The sequence below is a fragment of the Cnephaeus nilssonii genome (genome assembly GCF_951640355.1).
Source record: "Cnephaeus nilssonii genome assembly, chromosome: 12".
Lineage (NCBI taxonomy): Eukaryota > Metazoa > Chordata > Mammalia > Chiroptera > Vespertilionidae > Cnephaeus > Cnephaeus nilssonii.
In genome coordinates this window covers 78,714,758-78,737,211 of record NC_137083.1, presented here as the reverse complement: position 1 = coordinate 78,737,211, position 22,454 = coordinate 78,714,758, and positions in this window count along the sequence as shown.

The window sequence follows — 22,454 nt, the reverse complement described above, 5'->3', positions numbered from 1 at the left end:
ATAATAAACTCTCAGAAAGAGAAACTAAGAAAACAACCCCATTCGCCATTGTGACAAAAATAATAAGGAACCTAGGAATAAATTTTACCACGGAGGGAAATGCCTGTACTCAGAGGACCAACTGGCACTGAAGAAAGAAATTAAGGAGGCGGTTTAAGGTCAAGGCAGCAGAAGAGGTCACGAGACCGAACTTTCAACTCTTTCTACATCGCCTTTCCCTCCAACCCTCCCACCTCCCCCCCGCCCCCCACTCCATCACGCAGCCTGACCTGGGACTCAGCCCCAGCGAGCCTCAGGCCCGCCAGATACCAAGTGCGTGCCCACACCTGGCCCTTCACTTAGGCTGCTCAAAGCATCCCAAACGTGATGCCACTGTCTCCACACTCCTGACCCTCCCCTACTTCAAGAGCAACCTCAGGCCTCACTTCCTGCTGGAGGCCACTGCCTCGCTGCCCCGAGCGAGCCAGATGCTTGGAAGCCCGGAGGCGGCCCTGGCGGCTCCATGCTGGCTGCTTCGGTGTCTGTGCAAGGATCTGGCACAGGTGTACACGCTATAACGTGTCCTCGCATCCTTAAAGCCCCGGGATTCCACGAGGGGGCCAGGGACGTAGGACAGAACCCACACACGGACAACTTGACAGTTTGAAGAGCATGTGCTTCAGCGCTCCAGGCTGGCCCCGGTCCCTGCCTGGCAGCTGCGACGCCACCTCTCCACTGTCCTCTCCTGGGCACTTGGCTCTCAGACACTGCGCTGGACACTCCCTGGGACTAACCTGGTGGCTGCAGTGCCGGATTCCTACAGCCATCGAGTGCCGGACCTGGAGGCACAGAGAGGCCAGCGATGCAGCTGGACCCAGAGCTGGTCTGCTTGTGCGAAATGCTGGCTCGAAGGTCGTGACCCAGTTAGGACTTGGAACAAGAAAAACTCCTACTTCGTATGCGCACGAGAGAGGACCACCCGCTCTCTCCCCCGAGGCACACCTCCTTCCAGCAGGCCCAGGCTCCCAGCCACGTGCACATGTGTCGCCTGAGTCATAGACATGGCTCAGGAATGACCCTGGCACGTGATCTTTTGCAGCCTGGGTTTCGGGGCGCCCGCTGCGGGCAGCAGGTGTGGTGGCTGCCTGTCTGTGTACGGAGTGACCTCTGTGAGGTTTCCTTTCTGCATCTGTCCTTGGGCCTGACGGGGAGGGCACCCTCTCTGGAAGGCTGTCTCAGCTGAGCCACAGAGAAGGCGCTCCTGTCCAGTGGGCAGAGAATGCACAGGACCACGGGTTCTGATCGTTGTGTCTCTGTAAGCTCGTCACAGGTTCTCCTGAAGACCTTTAAATAAATGATCTTTTAAAAATAGCTTTGGCTCTGTGGAAAACAGTATGGAGCTTCCTCAAAAAATTAAAAATGGGACTGCCTTCTGACCCAGTGATTCCACTCCTGGGCATGTATCTGAAGAAACCCAAAACACTAATTCAAAAGAATAGGTGCACCCTATGTTCCTTGCAGCATTATATACAAAAGCCCAGATATGGAAGCAGCCCATGAGCCCACCTGTGGTACACTTACACAATGGAATGCTACGCGGCTGTTAAAAAAGAAGGAAGTCTTCTTATGGTAAGTGAAATAAGTCAGACAGGGAAGGACAAATACCATATAATCTCACTTATATGTGTATCAAAAGAACAGTATAAATGAACAAACAAAACAGAAACAGACTCATAAATGCAGAGAACAGACTGATGGTTGCCAGAGGGGAGGGGGGTTAGGGAGGGTAAAAACGTGAAGGGATTGAGAAAGACAGATTGGTAGTTACAGAATAGTCACAGGGATGTAAAGTACTGTACAGGGAATCCTATGTAATAAAAGCTTAATATGCTAAGTGTCCAGTCGTCCATACAACCAATCAAAGCATAATATGCTAATGATATGCTAAGACTGCTGAACTGCTCACTATGCGGTGGAATGACCACTAGGGGGCAGACGCTCCGACCAGTTGGTTATCTTGCTTCTGGGGTCCGGCCAATTGGGACAGAGCAAGATGCGCCAGACATACCCTGGAGCCCTCACACAGTCCCTCCTCCCGAGGTCCCTCCCCGGCTGGCCAACCTCTGGTATCCCTCCCTGGCCCCAGTGGTGCACCAGTGGGGGTCACTTGGCCTGGCCTGCACCCTCTTGCAATCTGGGACCCCTCAGGGGATGTCAGAGAGTCAGTTTCGGCCTAATCCTGCAGGCCAGGCTGAGGGACCCCCCCCCCCCTGGTGCACAGCACACACACACTGAAAACAGAAAGACTTCTTTTCAATTCATACACGTGACTCAAAGAATTGCACTTTTTTTCAATTAACACGTTATCACATTACTCCTTGATTGCTGTGTCCTGTTCTACAGGGATGCACCGAGATGTGTTAATTCTCGTGCAATGACAGTCGGCCCGCTAGCCTCTCAGCTTTGCCGCCACTATAAGTGATGCTTCGATAAACATCTCTGCTCATCTTTTCTCACAAAATGATGGTCTGATTTCAGTAGGGTAGATCCCCCAAAGGTGCTTTCCAGTGTCAAAATGCAAATGTATTTTTACTCTAGTAGGTTCTGTCAAGTTCTTTTCCAAAACCATTGAAGCAATTTATACTCTGAACAGCAGCATAAACAGAGCGACCCCCACGTCCCAGCAGCACTGGATGCTATCGCTCTCCTGACTCCTAGCTGTGAAGAGTTTAAAAGGAATCGTTACCTGTTTTTAGAAAGGACTGAGAGAAAGACTCATGGAGTGTGCTTTTCTGAGTCCTTGTCTCCGAGCCGATGCAGCCAGTCCCGGCAGGTGGGCCATCATGACGGTGTGAGGTCAAACACCCAGGTCCCCGAGCCCTGGCCTTTCTGCCTAGCAGCATGGCTTTAAGGACAAGCAGAGTCCTCACGCCCCTCCCTGCTGGCCTTGGGCGACTGTGCCTCCATGGACCGTGGTCCTGTGTCCAGCACACTGACCGTGTCCTGCTTTCAGGAAGCCATTCACTGTCCCAAGGCCAGTGTGTGTCCTGCACGGGACAGGGACGTGACCAGTTCACAGTAAGTCGGTTACAACATGAAGTTACCTCACAGCAGGGAGGCCCTTGGAGAGAATAAAAGCAATGACATGCACGTAGGAATTCTCACAACCCAGCGAAGACGACAGAATGATGCCAGGCACACCACTTCCATCCCACAAGTACCTAATAAATAATTCCCATCAATCATTCAAAAACAGCCCAGCCGGCATGGCTCAGTAGTTGAACGTTGACCTATGAACCAGGTCATGATTTGATTCTCCATCAGGTCCCGTGCCTTGGTTGTGGGCTTGATCCCCAGTGGGGGTGCACAGGGGGCAGCCGATCAACTATTCTCTCTCATTATTGGTGTTTCTATCTCTCCCTCTCTCTTCCTCTCTGAAATCAATCAAAATATATTTTTAAAAATTCAACAGCAGCAAGCAGACAGGAAAGATGTCAATATTTATAACATATACCAGGTAGGAGTCCCTCATAGGACAGAAAAATTGAGATTATAATGTGGCTGAGTATAGCCTCGGCCTCGCCCTCATCCTTGCCCTGAGTACCAGCGAGGAAAAGTCAACAAAATCCTGAAAATCTCCCTAATCACTTGCAGTTTGGAGGAGTCCTTTAGCGAGTCCAAGGGGAATGCTGAAGCCCCATTTTCCTGCTAAAGAGAAGAGGAGGGGCTCCAGAACACACCACTTCACAGACCCCACTGGGCCTCGGAAGACAAGGCTACTCCTCATTATTTTTTACTAGAGGCCCAGAGCATGAAATTTGTGCACAGGTACGGTCCCTAGGCCTGGCCTGCAATCAGGGCCATCTTCCCCAGCTGCCCGCAGCCAGCCCTGCCCCCCACTGCCACCCACCCCCGGTTCCCCATTCACCATCAGGCAATTGGAGCCTGCCGGCCAGGGAAAGAAACCAAGAGGTGGTCAGTGCGCCTCATAGTGATTGGTCAAGTGGTCGTTCTGGTTGTTCAGCTGTTAGGGTCAATTTGCATATTACCCTTTTATTATATAGGATATATTGAACATTTATTGACTACTAACACAAGCACCATCTAAAGGTATTGGTTTGGATTATCTCTTCATTTCTCAGTTCAGGAGTGCGATACACTGCAGCTCAGTGAAATAAAGAAATGTAAGTTAGTATGTTCACTCATTCATACATTCATTCCATGCGTGTGCATTGAGGCAACAGGGAGAGAGACTGGGATCAGCTCCCAACATTGCAAGGACAGGTGGGTCTTCACAGCCAAGGAGCAGGTGGACTTCTGTGGATGGGAAATTGCTAAGACGCGACATCAAAGGTGTGTGAGGATTCTTGCCAAATCAACTTAACAGGATTCTTGGTAAAGACAGGCCAGGGATTTAGACACCAAAAGTGGGGATGAAGGAGATGAGGGCCTTGATCAGATATCAAGGTCAGGCAGATTCTTACTGAACTGATTTAGCAGGATTCTTGCTATAATGTGACTAGGCAGGCCAAAGACAGGGCCCAAGGATGAGTCAAGTCACAAAGAGGGCTCACCCCAACCAGTGTGACTCAGTTGTTTGGACATCATCCAGTGCACTGAAGGGTTGCCAGTTCGATTCCCTGTCAGGGCACATGCCCAGGTTGCAGGTTCGATCCCCAGTGGGGGCATGCAGGAGGCAACCAATCAATGTTTGGCTCTCACACCGATGTTTCTCTCCCTCTCTCTTCTCCTCTCTCTAAAAATCAGTAAAAAATCTTTAAAAAAGAGAGTTCAGAGGAGCTTGTGTAAAGTTTGGTGTCAGTACCTGAGGGGGAATTAACCCTGTAGAGCCCGTTACAGGGCATGTGCTGTAGTTCCTGAAGCACAGCTCCATGAGCTGGAGTCAGGGACGGTGCGGGAGCGAGGCGGCACCCATGTGTGTGCTCAGGCAAGCTCTTGAGTCATAAGAATGTGGCCCTGGAACTCCAGGACCCACCCCTGTTTCTGGAGAAAGGGGGAACAACTTAAAACGGGCCCGACAGTCTTCCTGTGGGTGCTGGCTCCCGCACTTACTTCCGAGTCCCAATGTGCTGAGGGGGGCCCTAGGGTGACATCCACTGGGAGGCCCCAGGCAAGGAGCTGAAATCCACAGCAAGACAAAAATAGTGAAGCATGGTCATATTCTAGCTCTTCTTTCTTTTTTTATTGACAGTCCTACAGGTGTCTCCCATTTTCTCCTTTTTGGTCCCGTCCCTCCCCAGGCCTTCCCCACGCCATTGTCTGTGGCCCTGGGCCATGCCTATAGCATATATGCTCTTTAGTTAATCTCTCCCCATCCCCCTCCCCACTGAGATCTGTTATTCTGTTCCTGCATTCATGCCTCTGGATCTATTTTGTTGATCGGTTTATCATATTCTCTTTATAAAATGATGTAAGGTGGCAGCAGGGAGGGGCGAGGCTGGAAAGACCTGGATGGTATTTGATTCTCTCATCTTTTTTAGGTTTTGAATAAACTGAGATAAACTAGCCTAAGGAGTAAATCAATATTTATCTGAATTCGAACTCCATCTTTTTTCCCTTGATGAAATCAAGGATTATAAATGTAATACTTTCAAAATTAAAAATATGTAGAATCTGAAACTATATGTAAAAATCTCATCTTCCTCCCCATCCTCCCATTTATATATCTGAGGGGGGAAATCTGAAATGATATTCACAAAATGACAACACTAGTGTTTTTGAGGATTCAACGTGATTTATTGCTTTCTTTAAACTTATCTGAATTGCTTGAAGGTTTTATGGTGAGTGTGTGTCATTTTTATAAATGCAGTAAAGTCTGGATTCAAATAATAACTCTGGCCCCAGGGTCTGAGATGTCACCACGGTAAGTGAATCTGCTCACTTCCTGTCCAGTAAGTAAATTCACCTAAATTCATGCAGAGCAGGAAACACTCCCCTGGCACCTGTGGAATATGCAGGGCGGCAGACCATGCTCCACGCATTGCTCTGCGTGCCTCCAATTCTGTGTTGTTTAGCTAATTGCTGTGTTAAAGAGCCAGATAAGGGATTTACAGGTCAAATATCCATTATTCCAATTGTTTAAATGTTCAAACGGTGGTTGGGAATTAGCTCGTAGCTTATGAGAATAAAAATGTCGCTAGTTTTCCATCTGACCAATTGAGTTGAGACATATACTAAATCTGGACAAGATCCACATCGATGTTAGAAGCATGAAAATAAACCCTCTTTGAAACAAAAATGTATCCAAAATATTCACCAAATTTCAGAGGCGATCCTCATTTGTATTAGCGAGGTATTGTTGCACAATTAACCTAAAACTTAGTGACTTGGGTACCTCATTTGTTATTTCTCAAGAGTCAGCCGTCCACCTGGGGGTTTCTCGCCTGGCCAGCCTCACATGCAGCTGTGGTCAGCAGGTGAGTTGACTGCTGATTGCTTCAGGCGGCCTTGGCTGGGAGGATGGGGTGCTCCACGAGGTCTCTCACGCCCGGCAGGCTGGCCTGCATGAGGCTGGACAGGTTCCCATGAGCAAAAGCACAAGCGTGCCCATTCTCTTGAGGTCTAGGGTTGGACATACGACACCCTTACTTTCTCCCATGCTGTTGGTCAAAGCAAGCCACAGGGCCAGCCCAGACGTACGGGTGGGGAAATAGACCCAACTTCTTGGGGAGAAGAGCTGTAAAGATACATTGTACAAGAAAGCGAAGAATTGAGGCCATGTTTGTGTATAATCTACTGCAAAATTAGAAAACTGGAGATTTCTCTAAAATATCGTAAGTGAGCAAACAATCACTCAATGCTTCCATGTGATGGAGCTGAGTTGTTGCAGATGCAGAACGGCGATTTACACTATTTCGTTAATAACTTCAACAGAAGGTGGGATTTTTTTTTTCTTCAAAACATGGATGAAGTGACCACAACGTTCAAATCAAGCCACCTCTATCATACTTTCTAAGGAGGCAAAGTCCTTGGTGGCTCTCCCTTTCGGTGGCCAGGACTCCTGGGCTTTTGTCTTGCTCCATAACCGGGCAGAATTGCTGCCTCTCCTCCACACTTGTGACCAACGCACTTGACCTTCATCAATTTGACCTTCCTCAATCAGGGTTTATCTCTCTGTTACTCCATTTCTTCAGGACATGGTTTATGTGTCAAATGGCAATAATTTCATGGAATGATGGTATCGCTCCTGTCAGCGCTACAGTAAGTGGTCTGCACTGGCCAAGGAGAGAAGCTGCTGGCCAACATAGGTGATGGGTGACTCTTGTTCCTGTTTGAGAGAAAGAATGTCTTCCCTTGAGGCAACACCACCACACAGAATCGACAGGAACATTCTGGAAGACAGAGTTGCCAAATGGGAGGGAGGAAGAAAGGGCAAAGGGACAGGAGTGTGGAAGGGGAGAGGAGAAGGGTCTGGTTGAATCCTCGAGAGACCCCAGATTCTATTCCCTGTAGTCATACTACACCTTCTCATACTGGCATAAACAAAATTGGACAATTATTAGTATTTACCCATTGGAAGAGTCAATTTACGACTTGGTTTGTTCCTTATTCTTAATTCCATACTCTTTAATGGCTGGTTTGATGAATGGCAATTTCCAGATATACTATAAAAAAGGATAATTGATTTTATAATGGATTTTTTAGAGCAGTACATTCAAATACAAATTAAGACGTGTTGCCCTTGCAGTTCTCACAAAGGAAAAGAGGAAATTAATTTCTTACTTTGCAAGTGGTTGGCCCAGGCTTCAGCATCTTCTCAGAGCCCAGCTGCTGTCCCCTGGGCACCAGCATGTTGGAAGGCTCCCCACACACATGCCTTGGGAAAGCTCCCCACTGAGGGGAACTATGGGAGGGAGGGAATGACCACTTTCTTCCTGCTCATTCCAGCCCCCAACCCCAGGCCACTTGCTACGATTTCAGCAAAAACAAGACAACAAATAAACAAAAGAGGGCATCTCTCTGCTTCATACATGAACAGCCCACAATCTGAATCTGAATGAAAGAATGAGAGAAACATATCAGAATGTTTAATCAACGTGTTTTTGTGTAGGACAGAAATATAATTGAAAAAAATTCTTGCATCTCAATCTAGGTGTCAGTCACCTTTTTTGTTATTGTTAATTCTCACCAGAGAATATTTTTCAGTTGATTTATTTTAGAGAGTGGAAGGGAGGGGGAGAGACACAGAGAGAGAAACATCGATGTGAGAGAGACACATTGATTGGTTGCCTTCTGCACGCATTCCAGACCAGGAATCAAGCCTGCAACTGAGGTACGTGCCCTTGACAGGAAATGAATCCGGGACCCTTCAGTCCACGGGCCGATGCTCTGTCCACTGACCAAACTGGCTAGGGCTGGGTATCAGTCACTTTTGACTGACGTTTTAGAACTTGAGAGGACAGCTCTGAGGTGTCAGCAGGTGAGTCAGTGTCACCTAGGTTATGATCTGTTGCAAAAGCAATTAAGGAAAAAATCTCTCTGTGGGTTGTGTTCATCCCGAGAGATTGCGCCCAACCAATATGAAAGGCCTGGGTCTGGGTCCGCTCCATGCCCCTGAACTGAACATCAGACGGGCCGGTTCAGGGGGCTCCTTCCCAGCTCCCTCGCTGCTGCCTGTCTTAGTAGGTGTACCTCACTTAGTGTGACTACTTCTCTTAGCTCATAGGCCTCAGGAGAAGGAGTGGGGAAAGGTCCAGTTAAATCTATCTTATTGACTTTAAAGTGTATACATGAACTTTAAAAAATATTAATTTAAGAGCAAATAGTACTAATGTGCAATACTTTCTAATCTATACTAATAATAAAGCAATATGCAAATTGGCCAGGATGCCATCACGTAACGACCAATCAGGACAGGGGCAGGGCCGTGGCAGAGAGCTACCAGCATGCTTGAACTGGGGGTCTGCAGGGCGCAGAGAGGAAGGGAGAGCAGATATGCAGTTAGGGGGATCAGGCCAGGAGGGGATAGCAGTTAGGGGGATCAGGCCGGCAGGGGAGCACAGATAGGCAGTTAGGGGGATCAGGCCAGGAGGGGAGCAAATATAGGCAGTTAGGGGGATCAGGCCAGCAGGGGAGAGCAGTTAGGCAGTTAGGGGGATCAGGCTGGCAGGGGAGAGCAGTTAGGGCCATCAGGCAGGCAGGCAGGTGAGCAGTTAGGAGCCAGTGGTTCTGGATTGCGAGAGGGATCCCGGATTGGAGAGGGTGCAGGCCAGGCTGAGGGACCCCCCTCCCCATGCACGAATTTTGTGCACCAGGTCTCTAGTTTAAATAATGTCAAACCTATAGATTGTAAAGGTAGAAGTGTCCCAAGGGGACAGTTTATCAGGCTGTATTTTTACTGCATCGCAAGATAGTCCTGATCAGGACCCATGCTGCGGGAGCTTTGGTTCCATTGAAAGGTTGACAAGTCTGATCTCATTTTAGTGATCACTAAAGTACGGCCACCCCCTTTATCTGCAGGCCCCCCATGGGAGATGAACAACAATAACTGATAAAATCAGAACAGTGATCACCACATCTAGATATATAAAACCCTAATATGCAAATAGACCGAACGGCGGAACAACCAAACAACCAGTCGCTATGACGTGTCTGACCACCAGGGGGCGCACACGGAACATGGTGGGTGTCAGCCACAGCAGGATGGTAGAGCAGGTGAGCAGAGGCGCCAGACCAAGGCGGGGCACTGGTCGCTGTCATCGGGGCGAACCTCTGGTAGTTACTGAAAATTCTTTGCTCCCTCACGCCATGGTCCTGCCCAGCACGCGCACCTGCTGCTGGCACCAGAGCGGCTGCTCACAGCCACTGCTGGCGCCCGGCTCCATTCCCTATTGCTCAGCACCATCAGAGGGTGCAAGCAGCAGCTACCAGCCCCGATCGCCCCTCAGGGCTTCTCCACCTCCCCTTGCTCCTGAGGGGTGATTGGGGCAGCAGCCGCCACTTGCACCTGCTGACGGCACTGGTCCCGCTCGCACTCACTGCTGGTGCTGCCCCAATCGCTCTGCACAGTCAGCGTGTAAGTGGGCCAGAGCGGAGCTGCTAGCAGACAGGGGACCAGGGGCCACTGTGGGAGGGGCCACACGGAGGCGCGTAGAATGGGCTGAGACCTGCCCCTGTGCCCCTGCAACCTCGCGGCCCACAGTTCCTCGCAAGGTGCACGAATTTGTGCACTGGGCCCCTAGTACTGTAATAAAAGTTATGTGAACCTGGTCTCTCTCTCTCTCTGATAATTGATGTGGTAACCAGGACTGCTACTAAGTAACAGGCCAGCAGCAGCTACATGGAGACTCTGGACAAAGGGATGGTGAGAGGGATGGAGCTAGACACTGAGACTCTATCATGCTCCTCAGAACTTAGGAATTATTTGGTTCTGAAATTTTCCACTTAATATTGGTGGACCTCAGTTGACCTCCTGTGTAACCGAAACTGTAAAGTGAAACTGTTACAGGCACCAGAGAAAACAGAAAAGGGTCATCGGTCAGCCCCCCAGTCAGAGGGAGAGGGCTGGCCCCTCCTCAGTTCTTGTCAGTCTCGTTGGAAAGACTTCAAATGAGTGACAGACAGCAGAAGTGTAGTAAATGGAATTTATTAAAGAAGTAAAGCAAGTACTAGTAAATGTACTAAAGAAGCAAGGCAAACAAAGCTATCAAAAGACATCAGCATAAAGCGCAGGTGGGCTCTCTGCTAATCTGAGTCGCGAGCCTGGTAAGGGGTTTTATACTTTTCTGTCTCTAGGTTTTAAAATTCCTCTGCCTGTCCTGGCTAGTGTGCTCAGTGGTAATAGTGTTGGCCCTCGAACCAAAGGGTCGCAGGTTTGATTCCCAGTCAAGGGCACATACCTGGGTTGCAGGTTCAATCCCCAGCCCTGGTCAGGGTGCATGCGGGAGGCGACCAATCGATGTATCTCTCTCACATCAATGTCTCTCTTTCTCTCTCTCCCCTCCTTCCTCTCTTCCACTCTCTCTAAATATCCATGGGGAAAAAATATCCTCAGGTGAAGATTAACAAAATATAAATAAGTAAAATAAAACTCCTCTGTCAGATATCTTGGCACAGACTAGATCTCAAGGTTCCCCGTTACTTTATTTATGGCTTTTCCAGACTTAGGAGAAGCTTTTGGTGATTTTATCTTTCTTTCTTTCTTTTTTAAATATATTTTATTGATTTTTTACAGAGAGGAAGGGAGAGGGATAGAGAGTTAGAAACATCAATAAGAGAGAAACATCCATCTGCTGCCTCCTGCACACCCCCTCCTAGGGATGTGCCTACAACCAAGGTACATGCCCTTGACTGGAATCGAACTTGGGACCCTTGAGTCCGCAGGCCGACGCTCTAGCCACTGAGCCAAACCGGTTAGGGCTGGTGATTTTATCTTGACACACCCTGAGGCTGCTGGCTTCTCTGCTTAGGGAGTGAGATAAAGCTCCCCCTTCTCCCCAGCCCCCCACCTCCTGCATTCTCTGGTGAGGGAGGAGAGACATGGAGCAGCTGTGCTTGCTCAGGGAAGACGAGGGCTTGCTACCAGCTGGCTGCAAGCTGCCGGAACTGCTTGGCCTTGCTTAGTGTTCTGTGTCAGTTTCCCTATTCCACTTGCCCTGGAATGTCCCTAGCCTTTTGCTATCCTGTTACAAGACCAAGGATAAAGGGAGCTGCTGTATTAAACATCTACTCGCTAGACACAGCTCTAGCCCTTCCCAGGAGCTGCCTCACGTCGCCTTGTGAGCTCGTTTTGTAATTTGTAAAACCCGCACAGAGAGGGGCGGTCCTCTGAACCAGGCCGCACAGAGAATACGTGGTAGAACCAGACATGAACTTGGGCGGCCTTGGAACGAGGATGTTCTGCTTCCCCAGCTGGACCAGTGGCTAAGTCATGCTCAGTGTGAGCGCCCAAAACTTCAGCAGCGCCACGGGGACAACGGCGGGTGTGGCCACAGGACGGCAAGGCTTCGGCAGCAGGACACAGAGAGCAGCCCCAAACACCCCCGTTTTCATAATAAAGTCCCACATAAGCTTTAATGTGAACAGTGCTTCTAGGTCTAAAAAAATTTGAAAAAAGTTTGAAAGCGCCAAAGAATTGCATTTTCTCTAACAATTCTCGCTTATGCTGTCTATAGGGATTCCATGTAATTTAAAGTTGTGTTAAATTTAGTCTGTTGATTCATTACCATTTATGTCCCTGAAAATAAACCACAATAATTATGTCAGCATAAATGCCATCTCCCCTCATTGCACTGCCCTGTGAGACACAATAATTTCCAGTTAGCACTAAGGCGTCCCCAAGACGCTAGCTCCTATTGTTCCAGATCAAACGCATCTTGGGTGTATGAAACCAGGTGTGTGTGTGGGGGCGGGGGGGAGGGGCTGAAGTAGGGGGCCTTCTGGTTAAGGGAATATTTCGGCTGATTCGGTTTCAGGAGGAAGATTTTTGTCTGTGCGGTTTGAATCCACTTGTCTGTCTTGCTACCTCAAAGCCAAAACCTAGTAACTGGGACGCTGGATTCCCGGCCACACGTGCCCCTCGCTGCCAGAACCGCGTGGCCCCCGGAAGCTGGAGAGTGTGCGGAAGGAAGGCTAACCCCCGCACGTGGCCTGGAGTGGAATGATGCTAGTTTATGAATTTATAGAAGCGCCTGCTACTCGTTGCTGTATGCAATGCTTCTATTCCAAACACAGAGTTTAATTTTGGGGAGAAAATGCCTCTGGCTAACTGACAAGGTCAGCCAAGCTTTCATACCTTGACTTCACTTCTGTATTGCTCGTCTGCTCACTGTTCCTGGCCTTGAGCTGACTCACACGTGAGGGTCAGGGAGGGAGAAGCGAAGCTCGAAAGCTGGGACCTAATCCCTGAGCAGCCTCACCAACAGGAGGTCACATGCCTGTTGTATTTCGCACATTAGAACATAAATGAACCCAGGTGTAAACCTAGCTCCTCAACAGAAGGCAACCTCAGGAAGCAGGGCTGAGGGAGGAAGCTAGGGCCTACTGGGAGCATCCTTGGGGTGCAATAGAGCCAGCCTCCTAATAAGAGAGTGTGTGCATGCATGTGTACACGTATATGTGTGCATTTGTGTATGTGTGTTCATGTGAGTGTGTTTATTGTGTGTGCATGTAGGTGTGTGTATGCACATGTACGTGTGTGTAAGAGTGTGCATATGTGTGCCTATGAGTGCATTGTGTGCATGTGTGCACATGTATGCATGCACTATTTGCATGTATGCATATATGAGTGTGTTCACAACTGTTCATATATGTGCGCCTGTGTGTGCAATTTGCATATATGTTCACATGTGTGTATATGTCTGTTGTATGTTTGTGCATGTGTGTGTGTGTGCCTGTGTGTGTTTCAACCTAAGAAGAAAGTGTTTTCTGCCGTAACTGAAAATGGTGGTCTGGGTGGTAAAATTTCTGTAACAGAAACCGGAGAGGTGTTAGCTGTGGTGGCCCACACCCTCCCTGCCAGGCCCCGCTGTCTCACAGGACAGGCTGGCTCCCGGCAGCACAAACGGTTCACATTTGGCTCAAAACATACAGGCAGGTCATGTTAGCCACAAAAGCTCACCCGGGAAGCTTGCCCTGCCCTTCCTCCTGGGCCTGTCCGTGGGCACCGGCCGGCCGTCGGGACTCAGCTGATGATTTTGGTTTCAGGGGCCTGACCACACGGGGTTTTCCTTGAATCATCGTCACCCAGTTCAAACATTTACCCCCAAGGAAAGCGCCGGAGGAACGCCCCCGGTCACTGCCTTTAAGAGACTCCTCAGCGCGAGAAGTGCTGCTCATTCAGCGGAACAGGGCGGGTTACGAAGGAAGTCACTTCACTCGCTAGTTTTGCAGGAATATTATTATTCGTGATACAGTTTAAGGGAAACAAGAAAATAAAACTAGAACCTCTTGGGGACACTGTGATGAGACTGTTTCTCAGAGAATTCCAGAAAAAGCTCACTATTTCTCGTGCAGCCATAGTTATGGGGGAGGCGCTGGGGACTGGTCCCTGGTTCCCGTGTTTCATCACATGAGTGGTGCCTCCTGGGGAGCCGTCCCAACGGGCCTGCCCTGCGGGAAGCTTCTCTGCTGAGGCTCCGAAACCTGCCTCCTCTCCGCGGTGCTATTTGCCCGCAAGCACGGCAAGTGGTCATGAGACGCCCCAGTGCTGGTGCTGGCGGTCAGCGCACGGGTTCCATCTGAGCCGCGACTTGGCCTGATCGCCTCCAAGGGTGACCCACAGCTCGACGTGCGGTCACCTGTCCTTTCCCTCCCGCCACAGCGGGCCGATGTCCGCGCTGGGGCCTGGTGGACTGTGGGCACCGGCTGCGACATGGTGAACACGTTTCCAGCTGGATTATTGGCAGCCCCGACTCTGCATCTCCTTCCTCAGTTTCCCCGTCAGTGTGACAGTGTGACCTGCACAGACTCTCCCTCCTGGCACCGCAGGTGCAAATAGGATAAAAGATGTTAAGGGGCTTTGACTGCCACGTGCCTTGTGAACATGTATTGCTCTTCTAAGTGGCTATGCTGACCCAGGAGGGTGGCCGGGCTTCCGGGCCTCACTGTGAAGTGCTTCCATCACATACTCTCCAGTGGACCAGGGGGTAGCATGCCTGCACGGGTCCGGCTGGGGAGCACCAGGTGTGCAGGGAGCGGCAGGTGTGCGGGGAGCGCCAGGAGTGCGGGGAGCGGCAGGTGTGCGGGGAGCGGCAGGTGTGCGGGGAGCGGCAGGTATGTGGGGAGCGCCAGGTGTGCGGGGAGCGCCAGGTGTGCGGGGAGCGGCAGGTGTTCGGGGAGCACCAGGTGTGCGGGGAGCGGCAGGTGTGTGGGGAGCGCCAGGTGTGCGGGGAGCGCCAGGTGTGCAGGGAGCGGCAGGTGTTCGGGGAGCACCAGGTGTGCGGGGAGCGGCAGGTGTGCGGGGAGCACCAGGTGTGCAGGGAGCGGCAGGTGTGCGGGGAGCAGCAGGCCAGAACTCAGGGGAGCTTGGCGACGTCCCTCTGGATGGTCAGGAAGATGGAGAGAGGGGGGCAAGAGTGGGAGGGCGGGAGGAGGGCGGGGGGGGGACCCAAAATTGACAGAGCAAACTGCTTAGCAGGGGAGGCCATTCGGAGGGACTAGAGCGGGGAATGGAGAGAAAGGGTCCTGCAGAGCTGCGCCTTCCTCCTCCCGCGGCCTCGCCCCTCCGTAGTCCTCCTCTCGCTTCTAAACACCTGTTGTTTTCCACCTTTTCAACCCTGATCTGCCCAGAGCACATCCTCGGGTGGTAACAGACAGCGGCTGGTCCCCACGTGGCGGGAGACCTGTGTCTGATGACACGTGCCTTGCAGGTCCCTAAGCAGCTGGGACCACACCTGGCTGAGGAGTCCCTGCCTAAGTGGATGCTGCTGTGTGTGCGATGCCTCCAGGTGCCGTGCCCACCCCGCTGCCTCCCAGTGCAGTGCCCACCCCGCTGCCTCCAGGCGCTGTGCCCACTCTGCTGCCTCCCAGTGCAGTGCCCATCCCACTGCCTCCAGGCGCTGTGCCCACCCCTGACAGACACTGGGAGGTTATCAGTGCTTTGCCTGGGGGCAGTGACAAGCCCATTTTTAGGTCTTATTTCCCCCAAAAGTTAAGATGTAATCCACCTGTCATAAGAAAACGCCATACACAGTACCTGGCAGGCATTTCCTATAATGTTGCTCAAGCTTCAGCTTCATGGGACAGTGATGTCCGCCCCGAAGCCCCGCCCTCCGCACAGGTGAGACCCTCAGCCCCAAAGCCCCGCCCTCCGCACAGGTGAGACCCTCAGCCCCGGAGCCCCGCCCTCCGCACAGGTGAGACCCTCAGCCCCGGAGCCCCGCCCTCCGCACAGGTGAGACCCTCAGCCCCGGAGCCCCGCCCTCCACACAGGTGAGACCCAAATCCCTGGAGCCCCGCCCTCCACACAGGTGAGACACAGATCAGCCCCGGAGCCCCGCCCTCTTCACAGGTGAGACCCTCAGTCCCGAAGCCCCGCTCTCCGCACAAGTGAGACACAAGGCCAGCCGCGGAGCCCCGCCCTCCGCACAGGTGAGACCCTCAGCCCCGGAGCCCCGCCCTCAGCACAGGTGAGACACAAGGCCAGCCCCGGAGCCCCACCCTCTGCACAGGTGAGACCCTCAGCCCCGGAGCCCCACCCTCCGCACAGGTGAGACCCGAAGCCCCGAAGCCCCGCCCTCCGCACAGGTGAGACCCTCAGCCCCGGAGCCCTGCCCTCCGCACAGGTGAGACCCTCAGCCCGGAGCCCCGCCCTCAGCACAGGTGAGACACAAGGCCAGCCCCGGAGCCCCACCCTCCGCACAGGTGAGACCCTCAGCCCCGAAGCCCCGCCTTCCGCACAGGTGAGACGCAAGGTCAGCCTCTGGCTGTGGCAGCCGCCGGTGTGGTTGAGGGGCTGACATGGGGCTGACTCTCCGCTCCTGTGGACTCCTGAGAGCAGGCACCCTGCCGTCACTCAGGTTCTGGACACAGTGGAGACCAAAGACATCATTTTTTACTTGAAATGAATCAAATGGGGTAACAGTTATTAAAAGAATATTTCAAAAATACTAGAAAGTGCATGCTAAAGAATCGTACTCAAAATCCTGCTTAATAAAAGGGTAATATGCAAATAACCATCACTCCGCTACGCCCATGATTGGGCCTGCAGGAGGCTGGGGGTCGGGACTCGGGGTGGCCTATCCGGCCGTTGACAGGCACAGGGGGTGGGACTCGCGAGTCCCATCCCCCGTGCCTCTCAAAGGCCAGATCGGCAGCCGCTGAAGGGGGACCGATGGGGCCGAGGGGGGACTGATGGGGCCGGCGAGAGTCGTGGTGGGAGCGGAGGCAGCGCCCAGTCCCGCCCCTCAGCGATCCCGTTCGGAGCAGCGGCAGCGCCCGGGTCCCGCCCCTCAGTGATCGTGGTCAGAGGTCAGAGCAGTGGCGGCGCTTGGGTCCCTCCTATCACTGAGGGACCTGGGCGGTGGCGGTGGCAGCACCCCAATCGTGGATGGCAGCTGGGGCCTGGCAGCTCCCGCCCCACGCTGCCACCGCCACTGGGGTCCAAGCCTCCACCCTGAAAGAAGGCGGAAGGAAAACTGGTGCCAGTAGCCAGGTGAAGGAAGGTCTATTGCACGATTCTTCATGCAATGGGCCTCTAGTGTTATATAAAATATAAATTAACTATCTAAAATACCAAGCGCCGCAACGAGAGGCAATTACCCGACTTGTAAGATGATCTCCAGGGTCTGGAATTACTCTCCTTTGATATTTCATGAATGTGTGGGTTCTGGGTGCCCAGCCCCGAACTGCTAGGAAGCGCACGGACAGATCACAGGACTCACTTTGAAACATACAGAGTTGGCTCTGGCGCCTGTTTCCACCCGCCTTTGTCAACGCAAGTGCCTGCTCACTGGCTCAGGAGGAGCGAGGTCAATGCACGAGGCTTGTCAACGTCAGGCACGGATTTGCTAAAGTGCTTGCTGCCCATCGATCGCCAAGCACTCCACACTCATTAATTCTGTGGTTAATGTGGGTAAAGCAGAACCGGGGGCAGAAGGAGGTCACAGTCAGGGCAGGCTTGGTTTGCCGCAGGGTAGCTGGGGAGGTTGGTTTATAAAGAGCCGATTCAACACACGGGTAGTTGCCACAGCGAGTAACAGCAATAAATAATTCATCACAGCGCACTTCCATGCTCGGTTCTGTGGTGTACATTGGAGGCGCAGAGCCGAAGAGGGAAGCATCCAGCAAGGGCTTCCCTGTCCATGTGGAGCTGGAGGTGGATAGGGAAGGAGAAGTAGGACATCTTACCTAATAATAGAGAAACATGTAAATTGACCATACTCCGCTATGCCCACAGCCAATCAGAGTGAGTATGCAAATTAACCCAACAAAGATGGAGGTTAATTTGCATACATACCTGGGTTCCAGGAACCTCCTCTGCACCCAGGTCACTCCCAGCCGGCCATCGGAGGGGCCGAGCCTGTGATCGGAAGGGGGTGGTGGGGGGGGTGCTGTGGGGGGGGGACACTTCCCAAGCATAAAGCCTGGGGCTTGGGAAGGGGCCGAGCCTGCGACCAAAGCAGACCATCGGGAAGTCAGCGCTGGGTTGCCCAGCTGCAGCCTGGCAACCCAACACTGACTGCCCAGGTGGCTGAGACCCAGAAAGTGAGTCAGGGTATGATCTGCAGCCTCAGGGGAAGCTGTTGATCAGTGTACTTACCTCTCTCTCTCTCTCCCTCTTTCTTTCTGCTCTTCACCAGCAGCCAGGCTTTTCTTTCTCTCCTGGCCTCCGTGGGGGCTGTTGTTAAGCCCTGCCTCTTTGATCAGGCCCAGAGATAGGCCTGGAGATGCTGACTGGCATAGGAACCAACCAATCAGAACCAAAGGTGGGTGCTGTGGGGAACCAATGGCTGCCTAGGAGGCGGAGCTTCTGACACTGACTAGCATAGGAACTGACCAATGAGAACCAAAGGTGGGTGCTGTGGGGAACCAATGGCTGTCTAGGAGGTGGAGCTTTTGACACTGACTGGCATTGAAACCGACCAATGAGAACCAAATCTGGGTGCTGTGGGGAGCCAATGGCTGTCTAGGAGGCAGAGCTTTTGATGCTGACTGGCATAGGAACCGAACAATGAGAACCAAATCTGGGTGCTGTGGGGAGCCAATGGCTGCCTAGGAGGTGAAGCTTTTGATGCTGGCATAGGAACCGACCAATCAGAACCAAATTGGCCAGCAGAGGAGGGCAGTTGGGGGCGACATCAGGCCTGCAGGAGAGGGCAGTTAGGGGTGATCAGGCAGGCAGCAGGTGAGCAGTAAGGAGCCAGTGGTCCCAGACTGTGAGAGGGATGTCTGACTGTCGGTTTAGGCCAGATCCCTGGGATCAGGCCTAAAATGGCAATCGGACATCCCTCAAGGGGTCCCCAATTGGAGTGGGTGCAGGCTGAGTTGAGGGAATCTCCCCTCCGTGCACGAGTTTCGTGCACCGGGCCTCTAGTCTATACTAATAAAAGGGTAATATGCTAATGAGATTGGGTCTTCCGGACATCCAACTTATCTTCCTGGAGAAGGTGCCAGTTATGAGCCAAGACCTCAGGAGTTTTATATGCCTCACCACAAGGCACAGCTAGTTTCCAGCAGCACAACACTGACCACAGAGCAACAGAGCCGCCCAGGGAGACTGGAGGGCGGCCCAGCTCAGCTCACCCTACATGGCCAGCCCCCTGGACTGTGGGCGAAATAACTGATGGGGCTTCAGAGCACGTTTTGGAGTGGATTGTGAGGCCGCAAAGCTGACGGATACAGACTTCAAGCTAATCGTCGGGTACCTTCTGTTCCCCCAAAGGTGAATTTGTTGCTTTGGGATATTTGGACAAAAGCAAAAGGAAGCAAACCCCAAAATGAAGCCCTCCCTGAAGTAGCATTAAAATCCAAAGAGCCCACCCGGTGTGGCTCATGGTTGAGCGAGACCTATGAACCCAGAGGTCATGGTGAGATTCCCGGTCAGGGCACAAGCCGGGATTGCAGAGTCCATCTCCAGTGTGGGCGTGTAGGAAGCAGCTGATCAGTGATTCTCTCTCATCATTGATGTTTCCATCTCTCTTAGTCCTCCCTTCCTCTCTGAAATAAATACAAACATATATTTTTTAATCTAGTTACAGAGAAAAAAACTAACACACACCCAATACCTAATGACTCAATTAAGCCATTAGATAATTGTGTGATAAACTATATGCTGGTGAGCCCAGCAAGGCAGAGATAAGTAAATAAAATAAATCAGCTATTTTCTTACCTAGAAGTTATTCCATTTCTGCCAACATGGCTCACCCGGCAGTAAGCTTTCCTCTGGGGAAACGTGGCCGTAATGACATTATGAATACTGGCTAACCCGGCGACATCGTGGTCTGCAATGTGCATCCAGTCTCACTCACATGGGGCTGGCAAGAACAGATCCACTCAGAGCTGCTCGGTGAATAAATATGAATGCAGAGGAGCTTTAATCACTATTTATTTCTCACCATCTGTACAATGCCCTCCCAGGTAAAACTAATAAAAACTTCATAGGATTTGTAGTTCAACAAAATCTCCCAATGCAATACAGGAAAACAGGATAGAAACTACCCAGAGGGAGAGCAGCGGCTGTTTTGTTGGTTTTTTTATTATTATTATTAAAAACAAAACAAAATAAAAAAACCCTCAAAAGAACTTTCCAAAAATGTGATTAAGACGCACAAGTCTCTGAAGCCCACCCCCTTGCTGGCCCACAGACAGAAGTCCTCAGTCTTTTCCTGTGAGAAGTTTCTTCCTTCTTACTCCCCTCAAACTGATACCGTTGCAATTAGCTAGTTATTAATAACAGGAAAGGAGCAAAGGGAAGGACAGACATTATAGGCGTGTCCCCTGCCAAACACGGGGAGAAGCAGACTGGACAAAGACAGTAAAGTTGGGGGGACTAGCAAAGGTGCTTGCTGTCAATCACACGTGGGAACAAAGGTCATTGGCTAGAATGGGTGTGGCCACTGCAAGCCCTTGGAAATTTGGGACATGTAATCCCCTGGATGAAGGAACTTGCTCTCTTGGTATCTCTTGTGCTTTGGGGTCCCTTGGGGCTCTTGATGCTCGGGCGAGCTCTCCTGAGTTACCCTCATGGCCCACACCCTGGGGACCCCACATGCAAAGACTGATGGGCTGCAGCCACCTGATGCTGAGCTGGGCCCGGCTCCAATGTGGAAGGCAACTGTGGACATTGGCTTTGTGGATAGCTCCACTGAACCCAGCTGCACGGTTTCTAGGACTGGACCCAGGGAAGTGGGACTTTAGAAACACAGAGACTTAATTCCACGCAAATAACAATCACTCGTTTTCCCATGTGAGTCTCAGAAAATGCTTTTTCTTGAGATATTATAAAGACTCCACCCCCAGCAGCACCCAGTGGGGAAGGGGACTCCCTTCATCCGACACCACCATGGTGTGCTGAACCTGTATTGCCTGTCACTCCTTCCTAAAACCCCAAATTCATGGACCATCCCAGGAACATTTCCACGTAATTAGGAAAATAATAGAAGCCCTTAGGAACCATTAAACCAGGATTTAAGATTTCATCCATTGGTCATGATGGACCCGTAGGTATTTCGATGTGGATAAACTTGCAGGGACATTGTGGTCCACGGGCCAGGACGAGTCTGTGTGGCTAACACGGGTGGACACTCAGTAAATGCTTCTGCAGTAACCCAACTCCCACAGCACCACGGTCTCTGCACCCTGAGACAATATGACTCATTTCCCTCCCTGGCGGCTGGGTGGCATCTGGAATGCCTAAGTAGGTGGAGCATTATTTTTAAAAATCATTACTGTCAAAAAATCACTACTGTCAAAATTATCACATAATTTCTTGTTTAAAATCACTAACCTGCTTCTATTTGGTCCTAGGATACAAGGATATTTAAGTGTGTGGCAAAGACAGTTTTCTAAGTAATGGGCTAAAAAAGATGGATTATTAATAAATAGCCTTAAAATTGGTTACCTGGGTCACAGAAAAATAAAGCTCAGGCTCCCCCTGTTTCTTGCATGAAAATAAAGCATTTAAAAATCAAATGCAAAATAAATGCACCCTTGGTACAAAAATTGATTACATATTTCTAATCTTAATTATATAACTGAGTCTGAATTATATAATCCAGCTCCCTATTATTAGGAAAAGTCAGAACACACTAAAAGATTACTGAATTTGAGTATGAAAATGTTTTAAATGTCTGTGCATAAAAACTACAATAAACAAGGCTAAACTCAAGTGCCAGCCACGATTAGCCACAATCAGTTCCAATCTCCGGCCAGGCCGAGGGACCCCACCTGTGCACAAATTCGTGCACTGGGCCTCTAGTTAAGAAATAAAAGATGAAATTGCCAAGTGAAGAGTGAGCAAAAGGTACGATGGGAAATTCATTATAGAATTACAAGTGGTGGATAAGCATACCATGATTTTGTAATTGCTGGTAAGGCTGAAAATTGCAATAATATTTTGCCTATTAGCATTGCAAATATTTTTAAGTGACAAAATCCAGCATTAAGAAAGATGTAGGAGATAAAGGCATACCTGCACTCGTGTGGAAGCATAACCAAAGTCTTTCTAAGTTGTGCAATCGCTAATAACATTCCAAGTGGTTATGCAGTGGTACACACACACACACACACACACACACACACACACACACACACCGTCTCAATCCTCCAAAGACAAACATTAATGATCAAAGATCCCGAAACAAGGAAAAGAAATACAGTTCTCAGTGCTGCCCAACGAGCAGAGAGCTCATCTCCCAGAGCAGCACAGCTGTCACAGCCTTGTGAACATGTTGGTGCTCACCTCCATCCCTGATTGTTAATAACTCGTGCCCTTGGGTTTAGGTGGAATAAGCAAGTGACCTGTGGCCGTCTAGCTCATGTGTTTCCTCTTTTCTTGGCGACACAAACTCCTATCC